This window comes from Ovis aries, chromosome 14 (assembly GCF_016772045.2).
Source record: "Ovis aries strain OAR_USU_Benz2616 breed Rambouillet chromosome 14, ARS-UI_Ramb_v3.0, whole genome shotgun sequence".
NCBI lineage: Eukaryota > Metazoa > Chordata > Mammalia > Artiodactyla > Bovidae > Ovis > Ovis aries.
Window position 1 is genome coordinate 36,239,450 of NC_056067.1, and position 25,658 is coordinate 36,265,107.

At 37.9% G+C, this 25,658-nt stretch overlaps 1 protein-coding gene across 18 annotated transcripts in view; it reads left to right on the top strand.

Moving 5' to 3' along the window:
- The window catches only part of NFAT5 (nuclear factor of activated T cells 5), a 185,602-nt gene that overhangs the window by 91,014 nt on the left and 68,930 nt on the right, over positions 1 to 25,658 (top strand). The gene's annotated exons all lie outside the window — the stretch shown is intronic.

A 25,658-nucleotide genomic window follows, 5' to 3' on the forward strand; every position in this document is an offset into this window, starting at 1 on the left:
CTTTGTTACTTTATTTTTCACTATTCTTTTTCCGTATATTTTATCTATCATCATAGGTGATTCTTTGACACCCCAGGTATCTAAAGAGCCTTCCTTACTTTGATGTTTGTAAGTCTTCTCAGTACAGATTTAAATGAGTGCTAAATACCAACTGACTTAATACTGATTAAGTATTAATTAAGAAATAATTCTGAATGAACCAATAAATTGACAAATCTTATTTTAGATGATTGGCAATAATATATAACAAAATGGTTCCTAGTAATTTTAGGTTTGAGCATTTATTTAAAAACAAAAGCCGTATTAGCTGAAACTCAGGGTTTTTCAGGAGAGGTGTTTCATAATTCAGAACAGTATTATTTCTTCTTTGTATCATTAAAATAAAACTCAGCTGAATTTCAGCTTGTAAATATTAGAAAATTGTTGTTTACAGTTACTTTGTCTCAGGTTATATGGAGAAAATAACTTCTAAAGTGGTTTAGTCATATTTTAAGTTTAATATTTATAAATTTCAAGTTGTGTTCTCTATCTTTTTCTGGCCTTCCCTCCCCTTAGTTTTTGTTCCATTGCTCAGTTGTATCTGACTCTCTGTGACCTCATGGACTGTATGTAGCATGCTCCCCTGTCCTTCACCATCTCCTGGAGTTTGCTCAAATTTATGTCCATTGAGTCAGTGATGTTATCTAACCATCTCATTCTCTGACCTCTTTCTCCTTTTGCCTTCAATCTCTCCAAGTGTCAAGGTCTTTTCCAAAGAGTTGGCTCTTCTAATCAGGTGGCCAAAGTATTGGAGCTTCAGCTTCACCATCAGTCCTTCCAATGAATATTCAGGGTTGATCTCCTTTAGGATAGACTGGATGGATTTTCTTTTGATGTCCTTGCAATCCAAGGGACTCTCAAGAGTCTTGTCCAGCACCAGAATTCAAATGCATCAGTTCTTTGGCGCTCAGACTTCTTTATGGTCCAATTCTCACATCCATACATGACTACTGGAAACACAGTATGTGACTATACAGGCCTTTGTCAGCAAAGTGATGTCTCTGCTTTTTAATACTCTTGTCTAGATTTGTCATAGCTTTCCTTCCAGGGAGCAAGTGTGGCTGCAGTCACCCTCTGCAGTGATTTTGGAGCCCAAGAAAATAAAGTCTGTCACTGTTTCCATTTTTTCCCCATATATTTGCCATCTATAGCTCTTGTATTGGACTAAGGACACAATATAAGAGAGAATCACTCTACAGAGTTCACAGTTGAGAGAAAATAAAATGAGCAAACTTTAAAATAATGCACTATGTGCTTTCTTAGAAATAAGGGGTGTTATGCAAGTAGAGAAGAGGGAGTCCTTAACACTGTAAAGGATCAGCGAAGGCTGCAGAGGATATGTGCCTCCAGATATCAGTCTTGAACACTGAAATCAGCATTTAGCAGCATTTAGCAGACATTTTTAAAATTAAAAATTATTATTTTATCTTTTGTGGAGAGTTGAGAAAATGCCAGATTTAACAACATTTTTTAGTTATATTAGTGTCCAAAATGAATAAACTAGTTTTAGATTACCAGTGTGTTTTGAATATTATAGATTATGTGTATACCTTTACTAAATATGAACAAATGCACTGAACAAATCTTTCTGTAGTGTGCAATATCTTACTTCCCTGACCAGGGATCCAGCTCATGCCACCTGCAGTGAAAGTGTGGAGTCTTAACCACTGGATTGCCAAGGAAGTCCTTAAAAAACAAATCATAGTCAGAATTTTATTTTAATTGGTCAATTTTTTCAAAATATGATTTTGAAAAATTTTTTACTAAGTTTCTGTATCTATCTGTCTCTCTAGAAGATGTTATAGTGAAATACCTATGGAGGAGACTGAAATGGCATTTGCCATCAGAAAAACTTTAATTCACCTCTAATATTTCAGCACAGTTACATTTTTAACAAAGTGATTTTGAGAATACAGATATAAATATAATTCTAAAACTGGTAGGTGTGTAGAATAGGATGAGAAAAAGGAAACAGGAGGAAATGAATTAAATTGAGTTTATTATTATTATATGAAACTATGCCATTTTTGGTACAGTGTAAGAATATAAGATTATCAGCATTTTTTAATTAAAAAAACTTGTATTTTAACCTGTTTTTATGTTAGAACTTTTCCCCCCAGGTGCTGTTTTCAGCTGTAGCTGTTAGAGGGCTGAATTTATCCTTTTCTACCTAGTTGTTCATTAACCTTCTAGCACTTGACTAACAGGTTCAGAAAAGTCTACTGCTTGTTAGTTGAAACTGCTAAGAGGTGGAATAGGAACCATTTTGCTTCTAGTATATCTTCCAAATCTGGTTTCTTTTAAAGAAAAGTTCGTTTTAACTTTAATAGGCCGATGTAAAATGTAATGATAGACAAGTAGGATTATTTCTGTTGTTGGAGAATGGACAAGTAGACAGCTTACACTTGTGTTACACTTGGCCCACAGCTTTGTAGATCACTTTGATATACATTACTTCATTTAATCTTTTTGCACCTGGGAGGTATAGTTACCATTTGCATCTTATAGATAATAAAACAAAAACCCCAAATGATTGAGAGACTTGCGATTGCACTGTTAATCAGTCAAAGAGCTAGGTTTTGAAACGTATTCTGACTTCTGATTGGTTCTTTTTTTTCCCCTGTAATCTTGGCTAATAACATGTATTTACCAACTGACTGCAGATGTAATAGTAAAAGAAAAAAAATGTGATTCCTACCCTAACTTAGCTTGCCTTCTGGTTGGGGAAACAGACTAACAAATAATCCATTGAAAATAGTACGTTTAAGTGCTCTGAAAAGGGAAATAAATACAGATTGATGAGGTAGGACATGAGAAGGTGCCAGTGTGCTAGGGAATCTGAGAGGGGCTTTTGATAAAAGGTGAAATCCAGACTCAGTTCTGAAATGATAAAAATTCATCAGGTAAAGGTGAAGGGACTTTGTTGGAGGAAGAATGTTTTAAGTGAAGGGGAGAATATCATATTGGAAAATATTGAGATGAGTATGTTGGAGAATTGAAAGAAATTCAGTACAGCTGGATCATAGAGCTAGAGATTGGGAAAGGGGCGAATAAGCTAGAGAAAAGGTATAACAGTGAAAGATCTGGTAAACCAAGGCCGGATATGCTAAGAACCTGAATTAGTACAGCACAGATGAAGTGAAGAGACCCTCAGGTATCACAGAAAGCTTAATAAATGTGATAGAAGTATCATAGTCAACTAGTGACATTTTATACAGTTATTACATATGTCTTGTGTTTTTTTGTACAGTAAAAGTCACAGTTATCCTGATAGTTGAAAACAGGTAACTGCACTGTTCACCATGGTGAATCTTGGAGATGAGCTCTGGCTACAGCCATTTCTACTTTCGCTTCCCTACTCTGGCATGTATAGGTTAATTTTCCTCTAGTGTGTTCTAAACTAGGTTTTAGACCCAAAGTTAATTGAGGATCAATAAGTAAGTGAGTGTTACCCTTGATAGACATTAATAGTCTTTGTTGTCTGGAGAAGATGTTAGGGAGAAAGTAGGAATGGAGGAGTAGAAATTATGATTTGTTGCCATAATAGTTTTTAGTTATTAATTTTTAAGCAAATTTTAGTCTTTAATACACTGAATATTGAGGTATTTGGAAAAGTGTCCATTTATTCGTTTATTTAATGTATTTTGTGCTGAGTGCTTTAAAGAGACTCACCATTGTTAATAATAGAGCAGACACAATTTTAGCGTCGTTTGATAAGTGCTGCTTATAAATTACTGTTTCATGCCAAAAGTAAGGCTAAGTCCCATCAGTTGTGTCCGAATCCTTGTGACCCTATGGACTGTAGCCTGGCAGGCTTCTCTATCCATGGGATTCTTCAGGTGAGAAGACTGGAGTGGGTTGCCATGCCCTCCTCCAGGGGATCTTCCTGACCCAAGGATCAAACTCAGGGATCTCTTACATCTCCTGCATTGGCAGGTGGATTCTTTACCACTAGTATGACCTGGAAAGCCAAGCAGAAGATGATGAGTTTCATTTTGAGTATGTTGAAATAAGATGGTTGTGGGATATTGAGCACCTTCTATTTACCAAGCACTAATCTAGATCCTGGGGCCACAGAATTAAAGAAAACAAAGTTCCTGCCCTCACCAGTTTATATTTTGGTAGCTGGAAAGAGACAGTGAACAAATGATTATCAAATGTTAGAGGGTAAAATCAGACAAATCCATAGAGACAGAAAGTAAATTAGTGGTTGCCAGAGATTTGCGGCATGCGGGAGTGGGGAATGACTTGCTAATGGATATGACATTTCATGTTATGAATGTGTTTTGGAATTAGTGGTGCCTGGGTCACGAAGAGTTGGAAACGACTGAGCGACTTCACTTTCACTTTTCACTTTCATGCATTGGAGAAGGAAATGGCAACCCACTCCGGTGTTCTTGCCTGGAGAATCCCAGGGACGGAGGAGCCTGGTGGGCTGCCGTCTATGGGGTCACACAGAGTCGGACATGACTGAAGGAATGTAAGAGTTCTCAATATATTTTGTAGGAAAAGTGGACAGGAATTGCTTAAATATTAGGTGTAGGGTGTGAGAGAAGAAGGTAAGTTGAAAGGTTATGACCACATTTTTTGAACTTAGCAAACTGAAAAAATGGAGTTCTCTTTTAACAAGAGGGTAAAAGATTGATGGGAGGGTGAAGTAAATAAACAGATTGGGTTTAGACATACTAATGATGAAATGTCTATATAAGTATCTAAATGAAAATAGTAGTTAGTATTTATATCTAACAATCTGGAACTGGAGGTAAACATTGATAGTCATTAATTTATGAATATCATTGAAGTTATGGTTGAAGTTGAAATTAATAATCAAGAAAGGAAAATAAGAAAGAAGGTTGAAAATTGATTTCCCAGGGCAAAACACTCAAAATAATTAAGAGGAATGGAAAAACTGGTGGACTAAAGAAGAATCAAAGAGGGAAGAAGAGAAACAGAAGATAATGGAGAGAGGCGTTACTGGTAATAGAATCAGAAGTTGCAAATAAGTCAGTTTTATTGGAGTTTATTGGTGACAGAAATTTTGATGGACTAGTGGGAACAGAAGCCAAGTAGTAGTAGGTTGAGTAATAAAAGTAAGTGGAGGAAGTGGAGGCAGCTAGTGAAGACCACTGTTGTACTAAGCGTGGTTGTGAAGGGAAGCGAAGTTGGAAACTAGAAAGACATACAATAGAAATAGGAATTTTGTGGAATGAGGGAGTTGAAGATAAAGAATAGAAGATTTATTAATAGAAGAAACTTTTGAAGGACTAAGGAAAAAGGAATCTAGTACACAGGATTGCGTCTTCTCTTGGACCTAAAGGGACAAAGGTAAGGATAATTTGTATCTGGGAAAGGAAGAATGTGGGTAACTCGTGTCTTATAGCCTGCCTGTTTTCTTTGTGGAGCAATGAACACTCATTTACCAAGAATGATAGATATGAGTTGGTGGCTTTAAGATGGGAGAGCTGAGGGAACCCTCTGGTGGTTCAGTGGTTAAAACTCCATGCTTTCACTGCCGAGGGTGTAGCTTTAATCCTTGGTTGGGGAACTAAGATTCTGCAAGTCGTGTGGCTTGGCCAAAAAATAAAACAAAAAACAAAGACTTCCTGAGCTACTTTGAAGATAATGAATTCATAGTGGTACTAATCTGTTTGTTTTTATTTTCTCCATTGAAACTTAGATGCTGTGGTTCAGGAAGATGAATGGTTAGTGTTATTGAAGATGCGTGGTTAGGGTTATTGAGGATTGTACAAGATTAATAGAATGAACATGTTAGAGAAGCAATAAGGGCTGGATAAAGAAATTCTCAAGACACAACCTACAACCATCTATTCCTTGAAGTTATTCTTCATTGGTCTTTTTCATTGTTTCTTTTCCCTGGTGATACTGCCTAATATTAAATCTATATAATGAATATTTACATATTTATTTATCTTGAATTTTTAAAATACAGAAAGATATAAAACAACAAATTACATGAAAGTCTGTTGTATCTCTATATGACCACCATTAATATGTTAATTATTCTTTCAGACATCTCTCTCTGTACTCTATGTATGTATTGTTGTTTAGTTGCTAAGTTGTGCCTGACTCTGTGATCTCATGGACTGTAGCCTGTCAGGCTCCTCTCTTCATGGGATATTTCAGGCAAGAATACTGATGTGAGTTGCCCTTTCCTTCTCCAGGGGATCTTCCCGAACCAGGGATTGAACCCACCTCTCCTGCGTTGGCAGGTGGATTCTTTAATATCCCTGAGCTACCAGAGAAGCCCCATCTACTTTACATTTTTTTTGTTCTTATTGTACATTTCTGCATAAATGAGATATAGTACATCCTGTTTTCTTATCTGCTTCCTGATATTATTATGTATTGATCTATTATTACAATAACTTCAATACTAGTCTCTTAATATCCACCAGGGATTGGTTCAGTCCTGGATTGGACCTCTGGGGATACCAAAATTTGTAGCCCTTGTGTAAAATGGCTAGTGTTTGCATATAGCCTATGCACATCCTCTTGTATACTTGAAATCATCTCTAGGTTTATTTAATAATATCTAATACAATGTAAGTGCTATATAAATAGTTGCCAGCCTGTGGCTGTTGGTTGAATCCAAGGATTTAGAACCTGGGGATACAGAGGGCTGACTGGTATTCTATAATATAATAACAAAATATACTTAAATCAACTAATCTTTGATGGGCTTTTATTTTATTTTTTAACTGTTACAAACATCACTGTTTTATTTTTTTAACTGTTTTAAACACACCATGCAATTTTTTTTTTTCTGCACTAGTATGATTATTTTCTGTGAGTGATAATAGCTAATACTTATGTAGTGTTTTCTCTATGGTGAGCTCTAGTCTACCCACTTAAATTTGTCTTTTATTTTAAAATTTGTTATTGTTAAATTTCAAGAGATTTCCTTCAGCAGTGCATCTCTTAGCTTTATCTTGAGAATGAAGCAACTAAAGGAGACTACCCACTTGTAATTAGATAAAACCACACCCAGGTCATCCTGTAATGTTTTGGTTAAATGCTAATTAGGCTTTCGATTCAAATCCTTATTCTGCTACTAACTGTAGTTGTAGAAGTCTAAACTTTAGCTTTCCAGTTTGTTGAATGAAAGGCATTTAAAGCATAAAGCCTTTTTTTCTTGTGAAAATTTTATAACTAAGAATAATTTTTTTTAATTTAGCTAATTAAAATCCTTCTGGATGCAATTTAATGTTAGAATTTCCTTTTCTATGTTAGGAAAGGTAAAGAAATCTTCATTATCTTTTGTCTAGTAAATGTTCATGAAACTAAATCTATTACTATAAATCATGTATTCAAAGAATACTTATTGATCAAAGAAAATGTCCATGATGAATGTTAAGGAAAATATAAAATTATGATCCCAATTTTATTAAAGAAAGTCTAGTAGGAAATAGATTAAAACGTTAGAATGGTTATCTCTGGGAACTGGGATTTGAAGTGGCTTTATTTTCTCCTTTATACTTAAAAAATAATCCCAATTTTCTATAATGATGTATCTTTTATATATATTTTATCAATTTTATAATTTAACAAAATGTTAAAATAGGAAGCTTCATGTATTAGAACATTGTAACTAAATGAAACTTTTATGATACCATCTTTTAAATTTTTCCTCACAGATTTTAACTTTCAGTGTTTGCATTTATTTCAGCCCTCTAGGTCCTCTTCATGTTTTTCATTTATACAGAGCCTAGAACATAATTCTCTATTAAGGTCTGCTTCTGTGATATGTATAATTTCAGGATTGTCTGTTCTTGCACATACATTCTAAATCAAAGAACTTGAGATTTGAACAGTTTACTTGTCAGTACTATTATATACGAGCAGTTTTTGGTGATTGAGAGACCTACCAGTTATAGATTTCTAATAATATTAATAGTAATTAATGAAATCAAGCTATATTATATTAATGATTATTTAATTATATAATAACAATGGCTAAAATTAATTCTTTCAAAGAAGCTGGGTCATTAAATTCTTGAATTATTTCATTTAGTCCTTAGAACGACCCTCTGAAGGATAGGTAACATCGTAACTCATCTATTTTACAGTTCAGAAAACAGGCTAAAAGTAACTTGTTCAGTGCTACCTGTAGCAAGCAGTATAACTGGCGTTCAAGCGGTACTCATTTGGTAATGAAACTGCCTCTCCCTTCCCCTATGGTAGATTTATCTGTCCTGGTTGTTGTGTGAGATTTGCTGGGATAATTTATATTTAAAACACTTAGCACTGCATTTGGGTACCTAATAGGTGGTTACATGGACGTGGGACTTTCTGTTTTGTTTTTGTTTTGTCCTAATAGGAAGAGCAGTTACTTTGTATTAGGTGGTCAGATAAGGAATTGTTCTTTAAAATGTCTTTATTGATATGAAATTCACATGAATTAACCATTTTAAAGTGAGCAGTTCACAGTATTAGGCAACCGATCTCTCTGTATCTAGCTCAAAAATATTTTTACCATCCCCAGAGGAAACCTTGTACTCATTAAACTGTTGTTCCCTACCTCTCCCTAGCTGCTGGTAACCACCAGTCTATATTCTTTCTCTATGGATTTGTCCTTCTGGTTACTTTGCATAAGTGGAAGCATACAACATGTGACCTTCTGTGTCTGACCTTCTTTCACTTAGTGTGTTTTCAAGATATATCCACCTTGTAGCATCTATTAGTACTTATTAATTCTCTTTTATGGGTGAATACTGTTCCATTGTATGGATACCACAGTGTATTTTGTCCATTCATATATTTTTAAAAAATTTTGTTTATTCATTTATTTTTGGCTGGGCTGGGTCTTCGTTGCTGAGCAGACTTTTCTCTAGTTGTGGCGAATAAGGGCTACTCTAGTCGCAGTACACGGGCTTCTCATGTCAGTGGCTTCTGTTGCAGAGCATGGGCTCTAGTGCAGGTGGACTTCAGCAGTTGCAGCAAGTAGGCTCAGTAGTTGCAGCTTCTGGGCTCTAGAGCACAGACTCAAAATAGTTGTGGTCTGTGGGCTTAGTTCCTCTGTGGCATGTGAGATCTTCCGGGATCAGGGATTGAAGCCTTGTCTCCTCCTGCATTGGCAGGTGGATTCTTTAGCACTGAGTCATCAGGGAAGTCCTATCCATTTATTTTCTGATGGACGTGTAGGTTGTTTCTACCTTTTATCTCTTGTGAGTAGTGCTGCTAGTCACATGCTATGAATATGCACATACATGTATTTGTTTGAGTACCAGCTTTCTATTCTTCAGGGTATAGAAGTAGGTTTTGTGGTTTGTTTGTTTTGTTTTTTTTTTTGAAAGTAGCCTTTAGAGGTTCTTTAAAATTCTATAAAAATATTGACAAAAAAGAAAGTGAAAAAGCAATATATTAAAAGTACTACTGTACATGTTTATGTCTTTATTATCTTGCATGGAGCCTTATAAATATTAGATGTTTGGTTAATGCTAAAAATGAACTATTGGTTTTGAGACTGCTTTCTAATTCTGATTTAGCTGTCAGCTATCTGATTTGGGGCAAATTCTTAACCTTTGGCCCTATATAGATGAAGTTTAGGTATCTATGACCTATGTAGATACAGTTTCTATATCTATAAAATAAGAAAGTAGACTAAATAAACTCTAAAAATCAGATTATTAAGTTCTGTAAAAGTCTATACCTTAAAAAAAAAAATGAAGTGTTTTGGTACTGCATCTTTATTTCACACTCTGGAAGATCAGGTACTTCCCAGCCCTTGGCTATCATATACAGTTTCCTTCTTGTTAAATTTGCCTCTGGGGAGGGATCAAGATCATCCATATGATCAAGAAAGTTGAGATCAGTATTTTAGTCTTTAAGCTCTTGAAAAGTTTCTTCAGGAAAGATTCATCTTTTGTTTTTTCCTCCTTTCATTTCACAAGAAAATCTCAGTCATAAAACTCCTAGTGTAGAGATTGAAAACTCAGATGCCTACAGGACTTGATGTAATGTAAAACAGTGAAATTGGCTGGGTGGTACTTTGAGTAACTGGAAGTCACACTAAAAGTTTTCCTTGTGGGAATATATACTTAATGTTGCCAGGTCTTGTGATTTGTCAAGAGAAGCCAGAAATCTGGATTATGTAAAATCCCATTATTAAATGTTGACTACTAATTCAGAATGTTTTAGAACACTGTGCAGGTCAGACAGAACACTTTTGCCCTCCAGATACGTGCTGTAGAAAGTGCAAGACCTGCAGAAAGAAAAGATGTGCATTTTGAAGTGAAATTAGTAATTTTAAAATGGTCATGAATATTCACCTGATTGCCTTTGGAATGAAAAAAATAATGCTCGGGGAATGTCTCATATCCATAACAACTTCCTCATTGCATACCCTTTTGAAGGCAGAAATTATGACTTTTATTTGTGTTATGAGCTCCAATTAGTATCTCCATAACTCAGTGGTTCCTGGTAATCCCTCAATGAATACATGTAATTTTAGCAGCTGTGGCTCCCTTTATAACAAAGTTTGTAGACTTAGGGTAGAGATAGCCATAGATTATAACCAGTTCACATGTAAACTTCTGGCACATTTTAGGTTGGGAGATTTTAGGTTGAGGAAACAGCTGTAGTACTGTGGTGTTAGTGTGTGTTTAGCTCTTGTTTACCCTCACATTTGTATTTTTAGCTTTACTAGGATGATAGTAATGATTTCTGTATTTTTACTTTGTTTCGCTTCCCTAAAAAATGAACTGATTTGAATAAGTAGTACTTCCTTGTTTTTATTTTTGTTTTTTTTTTTAAAGGCGCTGGCCACATCATTAGGTATTTTGCCTTGTGTCGTTTGTATGAAGTTTGAATTCTGTTTCATACTTCTGTTCATTTTTCCATCCATTTAACAAACACTGTATTGACCTTATCAAGGATGCCAAGGTCCTGCAAGAGCTGCCCTCTACCATCCCTACCTTATCTCATCTAGGAAGCACATTCTCTTGATTACTTTGCTTTTGCCACACTGTGCACCTTTTGGTTACTCAAACAAGCCACGTCTTTTCCTGCCTGTGGACTTCTGTACATGTTGTTTCCTCAGATGATTTTACTTCTCTTTCTGCTCTTTTTGAGTTGCTGATTCACTTATACCCAGGAACCTTTCAGAGAGGCCTTCCCTGACTATCTTCTCTTACAGTAGTTTCCACTTTGTTCTTTATTACAGATTCTTATTTGACTTCTTCATAGCATTCGTCCCGCTTTGAATTGTTAAAAATGATTGCTTGTTTTCCTGTTTCTCTCATTACAGAACAATTCCTTACAGACAGGGACCTTTTTGTCTTATCTAATTTTTGTATCCTTGGCCCGCAGTAAATTACTTCTGGTTGAGTTAATTATTTGTCAGCATAATAATCATTGTATGCCTACATTATGCTGGACAGTTTGTTTTAGGTGTGTTGTATACATGATTGACTGCAAGGAGATGCAACCAGTCCATTCTGAAGGAGATCAGCCCTGGGATTTCTTGGGAAGGAATGATGCTAAAGCTGGAACTCCAGTACTTTGGCCACCTCATGCGAAGAGTTGACTCATTGGAAAAGACTCTGATGCTGGGAGGGATTGGGGGCAGGAGGAGAAGGGGACGACAGAGGATGAGATGGCTGGATGGCATCACTGACTCGATGGACGTGAGTCTGAGTGAACTCCGGGAGTTGATAATAGACAGGGAGGCCTGGTGTGCTGCAGTTCATGGGGTCGCAAAGAGTCGGACACGACTGAGCGACTGAACTGAACTGAACTGATACATTATTGCCAGTGCTCACAACTCTGCAAGATAAATAGATGTCATATTATAAGCTTACTGTCATATTGTAAATGAGGCAGCCAAGGCTTACTATGATGAGTAGCTTGCCTAAAGTCAGAAAGTAGATAGAGCTGTAATGAAAGCCCAGTTCTCACTACCTTTGCTCTTTCATTATGACACACTACTTACCTCTTATTTATTGTAAACAATATTGGTATCCTGACACAAGGATCATACTGCTTTTATACATCTCTGTGTAACCTTGTGGTTTTCTCCTTCCTCCCTACCCCACTTCATGCAAAAATGATTATAATAATATTGGAAATACCTAATAACCATAGTGTCTGTTGATACTGACTTTCTGATCAAAGTCAAATGAAATTTCATGTATTTTTAATAGTAATACTGACAACCTCTAGTATTAGAAGTTTCGTATCTTGAGTTTTAATCCCTAATTCCTGTATGTAATTGGCCCTTTAAACATTAATAGATATAGAGGGATTTCTTACATGCCTCTTAAGCATTTACTTCTAGAGCACAGCCACTGCTGCTGCTGCTGCTGCTAAGTCGCTTCAGTCGTGTCCAACCCTATGCGACCCCATAGACAGCAGCCCACCAGGCTCCTCTCTGGGATTTTCCAGGCAAGAATACTGGAGTGAATTGCCATTTCTTTCTCCATACAGCCACTGCCTAAAAGAAATAATTGAATTATCTTTGAGCACTTTGAAGTGCTCCCTTCAAAGTCTGTCAGCTTTTTATCTCTCTCTCTCTTTTTTTTTTTAATAGTGAAAACCTTTATATTTGGAATTAACCAGCCGGACTCAGTTTAAATGATCTCAGTTTTGTTGGCAACACCCAAAGCATCATATTCAGGAGCCATTCAAACATAGGCCTTCTTCTCTCCATCAGTCTTAATCAAGGTGTTGACCTTAGCTACAACAGTGTCATAGAGCTTCTTCACAGCCTGTTTAGTTTGGTGCTTTTTGGCCTTGACATCCAAGATGAGTACCATTGTGTTATCTTCTGTTTTCTTCATAGCTGACTCAACGAGGAGGGGGAGTTTGATGATAGCCTAGTGGTGAAGTTTGTTTCTCCTAGGGTCGCTCTTCTGAGGACATTTGGGGAGCCTCCTGAGCCACAGTGTTTTGGGTTGCTAGAAGGTGGGTGACATCTGGATCTTTGTATGTGTGTGTGGCTGTGGATCACCCCACTCCAGTACTCTTGCCTGGAAAATCCCATGGATGGAGGAGCCTGGTAGGCTGCAGTAAGAGTCGGACACGACTGAGCAACTTCACTTTCACTTTTCACTTTCATGCATTGGAGAAGGAAATGGCAACCCACTCAAGTGTTCTTGCCTGGAGAATCCCAGGGATGGGGGAGCCTGGTGAGCTACCGTCTCTGGGGTCGCACAGAGTTGGACACAACTGAGGCGACTTAGCAGCAGCAGCAGCAGCAGCAGTGGCTGTGGATGCCTTTCACCATTGCTTTCTTTGCCTTCAAAGCATTTGCTTTGGCTGCTGCTGCTGCTAAGTCGCTTCAGTCGTGTCCAACTGTGTGCGACCCCGTAGATGGCAGCCCACCAGGCTCCCCCATCCCTGGGATTCTCCAGGCAAGAACACTGGAGTGGGTTGCCATTTCCTTCTACAATGCATGAAAGTGAAAAGTGAAAGTGAAGTCGCTCAGTCGTGTCCGACTCTTTAGTGACCCCATGCACTGCAGCGTACCAGGCCCCTACATCCATGGGATTTTCCAGGCAAGAGTACTAGAGTGGGTTGCCATTTGGCAGGGAGGGGCAAAGGCTTCCTTATTCACTTTCGGTGCCATCTTCATGAAAAAGCAACTTTTTGCTTCTTTATCTCAAAAATTTGTTTGGGTCTTCTTATTTTTCTATTTTCTTTTTCTTTCAGGTTAGTAGAAGAAATGCTAAGGCACCCTCAAATCTCCAGGTCTTGACTCTGCGACGTACTACTTTGCTTTAATAGTTTTCAACTCTTGTTTTTCATTATTTACTATTACATTTTTTTCTTCATGGTCTTCCCTAGTAGCTCAGCTGGTAAAGAATCCACCCGCAATGAGGAGGCCCTGGTTTGATTCCTGAGTAGGAAGAGGCCCTGGAGAAGGGATAGGCTACCCACTCCAGTATTCATGGGCTTCCCTGGTGACTGAGATGGTAAAGAATCGCCTGCAATGTGGGAGACCTGGGTTGGGAAGGTCCTCTGGAGGAGGGCATGGCAATCTCTTGTTTTTCATTATTTTTAATTATGTTTTTTGTTTCTTCATAGTAGTAGTTGTCAAACTGTTTACAATTTCTCTGGAATTGCTGTGGCACATGATAATACAATTCTAAAAGAAATTATATTTAAAAAGAAAGTCAGAAAGCAAACTCCTTATAGTAGTATAATTCTATAACAATGCCCCGGAAAACTGTTTTATCATATTCACTGAAACACTAATTTCAACTTTACCATCTGATTGTCCCATAACCCGCTATCAGCACGCAAGCGTTCTTTTGGAAATTCAGTTGTGACTTCGCAGTTGTCAGATATGGTGGTCGTGTCTTAATTAAATCTATTCTGTATGTTTTCTCTTGGATCTTCAAACTTTTCCTTGTTACTGGCTGTTTTCCTTATACTGTCAAGCCTACATATTTTTTCTTCCACCCAATAAAATAACATAAACCCATTATTTGGCCCTGTCTCCTTAAGTATTCTTTTTTTCTCCTTGCAAGGACTTTGTGAAATAGTAGTCTACATTTCTGCTTACACTGCATTTATTTCCTCACTTCCATTTGGTCGTCAACTCTTTTCCTTCTGGCTTCTGTCCCCATCACTCCCTTGATACTTCCTTGGTAAAGGTATCAAGAAATATCTTTTGTCACATCAAATAAATACATTTTTTCTAGTTTTTCGTATTCGAACTAAATGAGGCATTTTCAGTTTGGGGCATCCAGTTCCAAGACTGTTCTTTTTGACACTTTCTCCAAGCTATCCTCTGACTCTTTCTCTAGTTTTTTTCCTAGCTTTTTTTCCCCTCACTCTGACCCTTCTGCCTCTTCATTCATTATATGGTTTGTCAGCATTCTTATGTATTTCCACAGCTTCTGTTTTCTTGTTCATTCATCAAATAAATGCCTGTTTGTGCCAGGCACTGTGCTATTGCTGAGAAGACAGTATGAATGAAATGGTCATGTCCACTGTCCTCATGACACGATGTAGTTCAATAAGAAGTACACAGAGGTAAACTGGTAATTGTGAAACAGTGGGTGGTAAGTGTTCTGGTAGAGGAAATACAGAGAAAGGATACGTAACTAAGACTAGAGTGGTTAGGAAAAGCTTTTGGGGAAGAAATAACAGTAAAAAGGGGCTGTGGGAAAGTCAGTATTTCAGGGAGAAACAATAACATTTGCAAAGAAATAAAATAAGGGAGTGCATGGCTAACTTATTGAAAATCATTGTATCTTGAGAATGTGGAGGGAAAGAGAATGGAGGAGGGATAATGGTGCATGGTCATAAATTAGGCACTCATATAAATATTCATTCAACAAGTATTGGTGCTATTCTTTAATAATTACAGTGTCACATAATTATACGTTTTAATAGCCTAGTTTTCACTCTGCTATGAACAATCACAGTTAGGTTTTAGAAGATATCTGAGTCTGATCATTGCTTATTGCTATAGACTGGTCTTATGATAGGTTTGTGCTGCCTATTTTACTAGATCTGACTTGAAAGTCTATGTTATTGATTATTCAAGATCTTGTCCTGCGATCTATTTATGGCTTCTCAGGGTCTTAGTTGCTGTGTGCAGGCCTTCTCTAGGTGCATGAGTGGGGGCTATTCTCTAGTTGTGCTTGGGCTTCTCACTGCAGTGGCTTCTCTTGTGGAGCATGGGCTCTAGGGTGCTTGGACCTCAGTAGTTGTCGTGCATGGGCTGAGTTGCCCCGTGGGATGTGGAGTCTTCCTGACCAGGAATTGAACCATGTCCCCTGCATTGTCAGGTGGATTCTTAACCACTGGACCACCAGGGAAGTCTAGATATTCAGTTTTTTTTTGGGGGGGGGGCATAGCCTACTGTGTCTTTATTTTCTTTTACATATTCCTTTTTGCATAGAATACAAAGAGTACGTTTGTATGGGTCTTTATGTACAGAGTATTTTTGTAATTTTACAAGATTCTCATTTTTTTAAAACCTTGAAGGACTAAACCCAGTATTTTTTACATGTGGCGCATTATAGTATTTATCAGATATTTAACTGAATAACCTAAAAAAGTTCTTTAAATCCCTGGTGGTTCAGCTGGTAAAGAATCTGCCTGCAATGCGGGAGACCTGGGTTTGATCCCTGAATTGGGAAGATCCTCTGGAAAAGGGAAAGGCTACCCAGTCCAGTATTCTGGCCTGGAGAATTCCATGGACTGTATAGTCCATGGGGTCGCAAAGAGTCGGACACGACTGAGCGACTGTCACTTTCACTTGACTGTCACAAGTAGAACATGATGATACTCTAAGTTCTTTCTGAGTAAACATACTCAGTTCAGTTCAGTCGCTCAGTTGTGTCTGACTCTTTGCGACCCCATGAATCGCAGCACGCCAGGCCTCCCTGTCCATCACCAATTCCTGGAGTTTACTCAAACTCATGTCCATCGAGTCGGTGATGCCATCCAGCCATCTCATCCTCTGTCGTCCCCTTCTCCTTCTGTCCCCAATCCTTCCCAGCATCAGAGTCTTTTCCAGTGAGTCAACTCTTCGCATGAGGCGGCCAAAGTACTGGAGTTTCAGCTTCAGCATTAGTCCTTCCAATGAACACCCAAGACTGATCTCCTTTAGGATGGACTTGTTGGATCTCCTTGCAATCCAAGGGACTCTCAAAGAGTCTTCTGCAACACCACAGTTCAAAAGCATCAATTCCTCGGTGCTCAGCTTTCTTCACAGACCAACTTTCACATCCATACATGACTACTGGAAAAACCATAGCCTTGACTAGACAAACCTTTGTTGGCAAAGTAATGTCTCTGCTTTTGAATATGCTGTCTAGGTTGGTCATAACTTTCCTTCCAAGGAGTAAGCATCTTTTAATTTCATGGCTGCAGTCACCATCTGCAGTGATTTTGGAGCCCAGAAAAATAGAGTCAGCCACTGTTTTCACTGTTTCCCAATTTCCCATGAAGTGATGGGACTAGATGCCATGATCTTCGTTTTCTGAGTGTTGAGCTTTAAGCCAACTTTTTCACTCCTCTCTTTCACTTTCATCAAGAGGCTTTTTAGTTTCTCTTCACTTTCTGCCATAAGAGTGGTGTCATCTGCATATCTGAGGTTATCGATATTTCTCCCGGCAATCTTGATTCCAGCTTGTGCTTCTTCCAGCCCAGTGTTTTTCATGATGTACTCTGCATATAAGTTAAATAAGCAGGGTGACAATATACAGCCTTGATGTACTCCTTTTCCTATTTGAAACCAGTCTGTCATGGGTTAAAATTACAATGACTTCTGTGTTTAGCCAAGATGAGGCTGTGTTTAGTCCCTGAGGCTAAACACAGGGACCAGATTTACTTACCCTCTTTTCTGAAGCAACTAAAAAGCCAGATAAATATATGAGACAATGGTTCTCTTCACATTTAACATCAGGCAATGAAGGAAAGTGATCCTTGAAGAAAAAAAAAAAAACAAGAAGAGCCCTGCAAGTTCTTTACTCCCTGGAGAAAGTTCCAGGCTTTGGTGTGAAAGGGGAAGTACAAGTAAAGTCCAGTAGTCTCTGAGTTGAGGAGGTAGAACTAGGAGTCTGGGAAAGCCAAGGTAGCTGGAGTTCTCAGGGGCAGAATATTAGAAAGGAGGGAGATGGAGCCAGAGGATTTTAGAGATCTGCAGAGGATGTCCTTTGACTATTCAGCTAAGTGGTGATCATTACATGCAGGTGGAAAACCACCCACGACTGAGGAAAGAACTGCCTAAAAGGATGAAAGGAAACAGTGCTCAGATCTCGCTAAGGGCTGGATATGATGCGTGTTTGCAGCAGTAAGAGTAGAATACTTTCTTTAGGTTTTATTTATTTATTTATGGCTGCACTGGGTCTTCATTGCTCCATGAGGGTTTTTTTCCAGTTGCAGCAGGCAGGGCCTTCTCTGTAGTTGTGGTACACGGGCACTTCTCATTGCAGTGGCTTCTCTTGCTGCAGATCATGGGCTCTAGGTGCATGAGCTGCATTAATTGCAGCGTGAAGGCTCAGTAGTTGCTGTGCAAGGACTTAGTTGTCCCTCGGCGTTTGGAATCTTTCCTGATCAGGGATTGAACCCGTGTCTCCAGCATTGACAGGTGGATTCTTAACCAACAAGAGGAGCAGGGAATCCATAGAATACTGTTTTACACATGAGTAGTGTTAAGAAGGATCTTGCCTCGGTAGTAATACTGGACCAAACATGCTCTGGTCACGGCTAACAAAGCTTTAAGAGCAAGAACTAAAAGGATCAAACTGTTCGCTAGTAACTTAACCATAACCCAAAGTAAAGCTCAAGAATATTTATAGGAATATGAAAATATAAGGACACAAAGTGAAATTCTCAATGTTTGGCATCAAGTCAAAAATCATTACCATGGTTCTAAGAGTTTGTTTTATTTTTAGCAAAAACTACTGGTCATGGAAAGAAGCAGAAAATTACAAAATGTAACAAGAAATATCAATAAATTGAAACTGCTTTTAAAATAACTTGTGGCTTTTTTAGCCTGTGCCCATTGGCGTTACCAGATTATTGGCCTCCCCAATACTCAGTCTGGTATGTATGAGGCAAAAAGAAAATTTGTGGGTCCCACCATCCCTGGCTGGCCTACTTTCTTTTTATCTCACCTTTCAATCTTCTTAGTTTTTTTTTTTTCTTTTAAATGTATGTAGTGTTCAAGATTTTTAGCTGAACTTTTTGGAGGAAATAGTGAAAAGTGTGTCTACTCCATCTTTCTGAAAATGGATGCCTCCAAGATATTTATTTCTGGAGTATAAACAAATGTTCTTTGATGAATCATTTGAATATTAATGTGAAAAACAATGAACTTTGAGTTCAATAATATAATAAAACCAATTCCCGATGGATCATAGACATAAATATGGCAGATAAAGCACAAAGACTTCCAGAAGAAAACAGAATATCTTCATGTTCTTGGGGTATGCAAATATTTCTTAAACAGTATGTAAAAATCACTAATCATAAATGAAAAGATTCATATATTGAACTTGATTAAAATTAAGAACTCTTGTTTATTAAAGGTAACTTTATGGAGTTGGAAAGGCAAACCATATGTGGAAGAAGATATTTACAGTATGTACATTAACATAGGATTTGCATCTAGAATATAGAGTGAACTCCTACAAATTAATATTTTTTTAAAAATAGCAACCAAATATAAAAATGGGTAAAAGACTTGATGAACCATACCTTGTCACTCAGCGATTTCAACCTATATATATATCCAATGGAAGTATATATATGCACATATAAAAATGTTTATGGCATTATTTTTATAAAAGGTAAAAACTATAAATATTAATTATTTAACAGCAGAATGGATTTAATTATTGATGATTCCGTGCAGTTTACCTCACTGGATTGTAAATGTTTGAACACAGATACAGGTCACTTTAGTGTCTACACTTATATACACAAAATAAATTAGTGGTGATATATTTTTCTTCTTTTAGAAAATAAACTCCTGAGGTACCTTGTAATCCAAAGTCCGTGCAATTAGAAATAACATTGAATTTAAGAACTCTTTTATTTATTTGATTATTGTGCCTAGCACATAATGGACATTAAATAATGTGCTTTATGAATGAATGAGCAGATTGTCATTTATTAACTGTCTTTTCAAGTTCAAAACCAAATATGCATAAAATAATGCTCTTTATTTCATTTTCATTGATTATTATATACATTGATAAGTACATGGTTATTTTAGTTTATTAAATATATGGCTATTTAAGATGGTTAACTGTTAAGCAGTGGAACAGGTTTCTATTTAGTGTTGGTTTTGGAAATAGTAAGCTAAATTGCAAGTGTGTATACATATTACATGCACTATGTTTAGTCACTCAATCGTGTCTGACTCTTTTGGTTGAGATGCTTCTACTGCTTATGTTCCAGAAATGAACTTATTTTGCTTCCCTGGTAGCTCAGTTGGTGAAGAATCCGCCTGCAGTATAGGAGACCCCGGTTCAGTTCCTGGGTTGGGAAGATCTCCTGGAGAAAGAATAGGCTACCTACTCCAGTATTCTGGTCTGGAGAAGTATAGTCCATGGGGTCGCAAAGAGTCGGACAAAACTGAGCGACTTTCACACACAGTTAATGTGAGTTTAGTAAGGACAGAAAATTAACAGAACACTGGAGCCTCCTCTTTTTAGCAAGCAAGCCATCACCAGAATTTAAACTTGAGTGAAAGGTCCGTGACACAGATTGTCTGTTTTGTAGCTGGTGTATCTCCAGGAACCAAGAGAGTGCTTGGCTTACATTAGGCATTTAGTAGATGTTTGTTGAGTGAATGAATAAATGAATGAGAATATTTATTCAGCTGTGCTTCATTCTGTAGCAGATACAGTGTTGTCACTGCTGATATGTCATTTATTACTTCTTTATTATATATTAGCAATGTTTCTGAAATAATATGAAAATTAGAAATTTTCATGAAGTTTATTTCATAACTAAAAATTATTACCCAGTAGTTTTCTCTAGTGTCTTGATAACTTCATCAGCAAACATTGAACTCCCATTGTGAGTATAGTACCAGTAAACTTATAGTCATTCAAAGAAGACATATCATAGTTTCTGCCCTTGAAGGGTTTTCAAGTAGTTGGAGAGAGAGAAAATAGGTATAAGGATGATCTATAACAATATGAGGGTGCCAGAGTTACAGTACACATGAGAAATAAGTTTTATGTTCAATGAAAAGTTTGATACTAAGTTTATGTACATTATTCAACTTTTTAAAAATATGTGTAGGAAAGTAGGGAAAGAAAACATAAATATATTATGTTTTGAATGGTGAGATCATGGGCAAATTTACTTTTCTTTCATCAGTTCAGTTCAGTTGCTCAGTCGTGTCCGACTCTGCGACCCCATGAATCGCAGCACGCCAGGCCACCCTGTCTATCACCAACTCCCGGAGTTTACTCAGACTCACATCCATCGAGTCAGTGATGCCATCCAGCCATCTCATCCTCTGTCGTCCCCTTCTCCTCCTGCCCCCAATCCCTCCCAGCATCAGAGTCTTTTCTTTGCATGAGGTGGCCAAAGTACTGGAGTTTCAGCTTCAGCATCATTCCTTCCCAAGAAACCCCAGGGCTGATCTCCTTCAGAATGGACTGGTTGCATCTCCTTGCAGTCCACGGGACTCTCAAGAGTCTTCTCCAACACCACAGTTCAAAAGCATCAATTCTTCGGCACTCAGCCTTCTTCACAGTCCAACTCTCACATCCATACATGACCACTGGAAAAACCATAGCCTTGACTAGACGGACCTTAGTCGGCAAAGTAATGTCTCTGCTTTTGAATATGCTGTCTAGGTTGGTCATCACTTTTCTTCCAAGGAGTACACATCTTTTAATTCCATGGCTGCAGTCACCATCTGCAGTGATTTTGGAGCCCAAAAAAATAAAGTCTGTCACTGTTTCCACTGTTTCCCCATCTATTTCCCATGACATGATGGGACCGGATGCCATGATCTTCGTTTTCTGAATGTTGAGCTTTAGGTCAACTTTTTCACTCTCCACTTTCACTTTCATCAAGAGGCTCTTTAGTTCCTCTTCACTTTCTGCCATAAGGGTGGTGTCATCTGCATATCTGAGGTTATTGATATTTCTCCCGGCAATCTTAATTCCAGCTTGTTTCTTCCAGTCCAGCGTTTCTCATGATGTACTCTGCATATAAGTTAAATAAGCAGGGTGACAATATGCAGCCTTGACGTACTCCTTTTCCTATTTGGAACCAGTCTGTTGTTCCATGTCCAGTTCTAACTGTTGCTTCCTGACCTGCATACAGATTTCTCAAGAGGCAGGTCAGGTGGTCTGGTATTCCCATCTCTTTCAGAATTTTCCACAGTTTATTGTGATCCACACAGTCAAAGGCTTTGGCATAGTCCATAAAGCAGAAATATATGTTTTTCTGGAACTCTCTTGCTTTTTCCATGATCCAGTGGATGCTGGCAATTTGATCTCTGGTTCCTCTGCCTTTTCTAAAACCAGCTTGAACATCAGGAAGTTCACGGTTCACGTATTGCTAAAGCCTGGCTTGGAGAATTTTGAGCATTACTTTACTAGCATGTGAGATGAGTGCAATTGTGCGGTAGTTTGAGCATTCTTTGGCATTGCCTTTCTTTGGAATTAGAATGAAAACTGACCTTTTCCAGTCCTGTGGCCACTGCTGAGTTTTCCAGATTTGCTGGCATATTGAGTCCAGCACTTTCACAGTATCATCTTTCAGGATTTGAAACAGCTCAACTGGAATTCCATCACCTCCACTAGCTTTGTTCATAGCGATGCTTTCCAAGGCCCACTTGACTTCACATTCCAGGATGTCTGGCTCTCGATTAGTGATCACACCATCATGATTATCTGGGTCGTGAAGATCTTTTTTGTACAGTTCTTCCGTGTATTCTTGCCACCTCTTCTTAATATCTTCTGTTTTGTTAGGTCCATACCGTTTCTGTCCTTTATTGAGCCCATCTTTGCATGGAATGTTCCCTTGGTATCTCTAATTTTCTTGAAGAGATCTCTAGTCTTTCCCATTCTGTTCTTTTCCTCTATTTTTTTGCACTGATCGCTGAAGAAGGCTTTCTTATCTCCTTGCTGTTCTCTGGAACTCTGCCTTCAGATGCTTATATCTTTCCTTTTCTCCTTTGCTTTTCGCCTCTCTTCTTTTCACAGCTATTTGTAAGGCCTCCCCAGACAGCCATTTTGCTTTTTTGCATTTCTTTTCCATGGGGGTGGTCTTGATCCCTGTCTCCTGTACAGTGTCACGAACCTCCTTCCATAGTTCATCAGGCACTCTGTCTGTCAGATCTAGGCCCTTAAATCTATTTCTCACTTCCGCTGTATAATCGTAAGGGATTTGATTTAGGTCATACCTGAATGGTCTAGCAATGTTCCCTACTTTCTTCAATTTGAGTCTGAATTTGGTAATAAGGAGTTCATGATCTGAGCCACAGTCAGCTCCTGGTCTCGTTTTTGTTGACTGTATAGAGCTTCTCCATTTTTGGCTGCAAAGAATACAATCAAATCTGGTTTCGATGTTGACCATCTGGTGATGTCCATGTGTAGAGTCTTCTCTTGTGTTGTTGGAAGAGGGTGTTTGCTCTGACCAGTGCATTCTCTTGGCAAAACTCTATTAGTCTTTGCCCTGCTTCATTCTGTATTCCAAGGCCAAATTTGCCTGTTACTCCAGGTGTTTCTTGACTTCCTACTTTTGCATTCCAGTCCCCTATAATGAAAAGGACATCTTTTTTGGGTGTTCATTCTAAAAGGTCTTGTAGGTCTTCATAAAACCGTTCAACTTCAGCTTCTTCAGCGTTACTGGTTGGGGCATAGACTTGGATAACTGTGATATTGAATGGTTTGCCTCGGAGACGAACAGAGATCATTCTGTCGTTTTTGAGATTACATCCAAGTACTGCATTTTGGACTCTTTTGTTGAGCATGATGGCTACTCCATTTCTTCTTTTTTTCATACACATCTGTATTTTCAAAAGCAAGCAATGACTTTGAATTAAAAATTTTCTGCCCCAATTCTAGCACAAGATTTGTATTAAAGCGAAAAATAAAGCAGTCATGTACCCAGTATCGTCAATTGTAGATCCCTCTCCTGTTTATACACTCACTACGTACTCAGCCTCATCATTTAAAACTAAATTTGTTGACTTGCCAGTTTTACTCTTATTCCTAAACTCTGTATCATGGGACACTGTACCACCTTACATTAATTTCTGTGCCAGAATTTCTATGTGCTGCCTGGAACTATTTCTGTCTCTCCCTCTCCAGTCATCCAATTCAGTTAGTTCATCAGTTTCCTGAACATGTTTAAATTTGTGTTCTATTTGCCATTCTCACTGCCTTGGTTCAGGACCTCATTATTTCTTACTTAGAAGATTGTAAAAAACTTAGCTCTTCGCCACCTCTAGGATGTAGTCTATTTTGCATATACCTGGGCAGGTGATCATTCTCAAATATGAATCTGAGCTTATCATGTCTTTTCTTGAAACACTCAAAATCTCCCTGTGTGCTGAGGGATAAAGTCTTTATTGCTTAGAATGATTATACAGGGCCTTCAATGATCTTACCCCTGCATGTCTTCAGTAGACTCTTCTCTTGGTATTTTTCCATGTAACTCCTGTATTCTAATTTAACTGAATTACTTGAAAAACTGAAATAAGCAAAATGCAAACACTCTCCTTGTTTGGGTTTTCTTTTACAGTTTCTCCTCCTCCTTCACAAATTTGTTTGTCAGATACCCAATTCATTGTTCAAGGTTGACCTCAGGTGTCGCATACCCCATGCACCCTTCTCTGACCTTTATAGACAGTGTGTAGGATTCCCTCTTCTCCAGTCGCATAACAGTCCATATTTCTATTAAAGCACATATTGTATTTTTTATTGAAGTGTAGTTGATTTATAGTGTTGTGCCAATCTGTGCTGTGTAGCGAAGTGACTCAGTCATGCACATATATACATTATTTTGTATATTCTTTTCCATTGTGGTTTATTGCAAGATATTGAATATAGTAGGGAATGGCAGTCCTCTCGGGTAGTCTTGCTTGGAGAATCCTATAGACAGAGAAGCCTTTAGGGCTACATTTCATGGGGTGGCAAAGAGTTGGACATGACTGAGTGACCAGCACTAATACTTGCTGAATATAGTTCGCTGTGCTATACTTTAGGGCCTTGTTGTTTAGCCATTCTGAATATAATAGTTTTGCATCAACCAACCCCAAACTCCCTGTCCATTCCTCTCCCTCCCCCTAACTTGGGAAACACAAATCTGTTCTCTGTAAGTCTGTTTCTCTTTTATAGATAGTTTCATTTGTTGCATGTTTTAGACTCCACATATAAGTGATACCGTATGGTACTTGACTTTCTCATTTTAGCTTCACTTAGTATGATAGTCTCTAGTTGCATTCATGTTGCTGCAAAGGGCATTATTCCATTCTTTTTTATTACTCAATAGTATTCCATTGTATATATGGACTACATCTTTTTTTATCCATTTGTCTGTTGATGAACATTTAGGTTGTTTCCCTGTTTTGACTGTTGTGAATAGGGCTGCTCTGAAGATACGGATGCATCTGTCTTTTTGAATTACAGTTTTGTCCAAGGAGTAGAATTGCTAGATAATATGGTAATTCTGATTTTAGTTTTCTGAGACACCTCCATACTGTTTTCCATAGCCACTATACCAGCTTACATTCCCACCAACAGTGTCAGAGGGTTCCCTTTTCTCCACAGTTTTTCCAACATTTGTTATTTGTAGACTGTTTAATGATGGCCACTATGACCAGTGTGAGGTTGTACCTCATTTTAGTTTTGATTTACACTTACGTAATAATTAGTGATGTTGAGCATCTTTTCATGTGCCTACTGCCATCTGTATGTCTTCTTTGGAGAAATGTCTGTTAAAGTCTTCTGCCCATTTTTCAGTTGGGTTGTTTGTTTTTTTGTTGTTAAGTTGTATGGGCTGTTTTTATATTTTGGAGGGTAAGCCCTTGTCTGTCACATCATTTGCAAATATTTTCTCCCATTTGTAACATATTGCATTATTTTAAACTTGACTAATTTTATTTTCTTTCAACTGTGAATTTCTTGAGTGATTTCCTCCTATGCTGTGTCCTTAGTCCA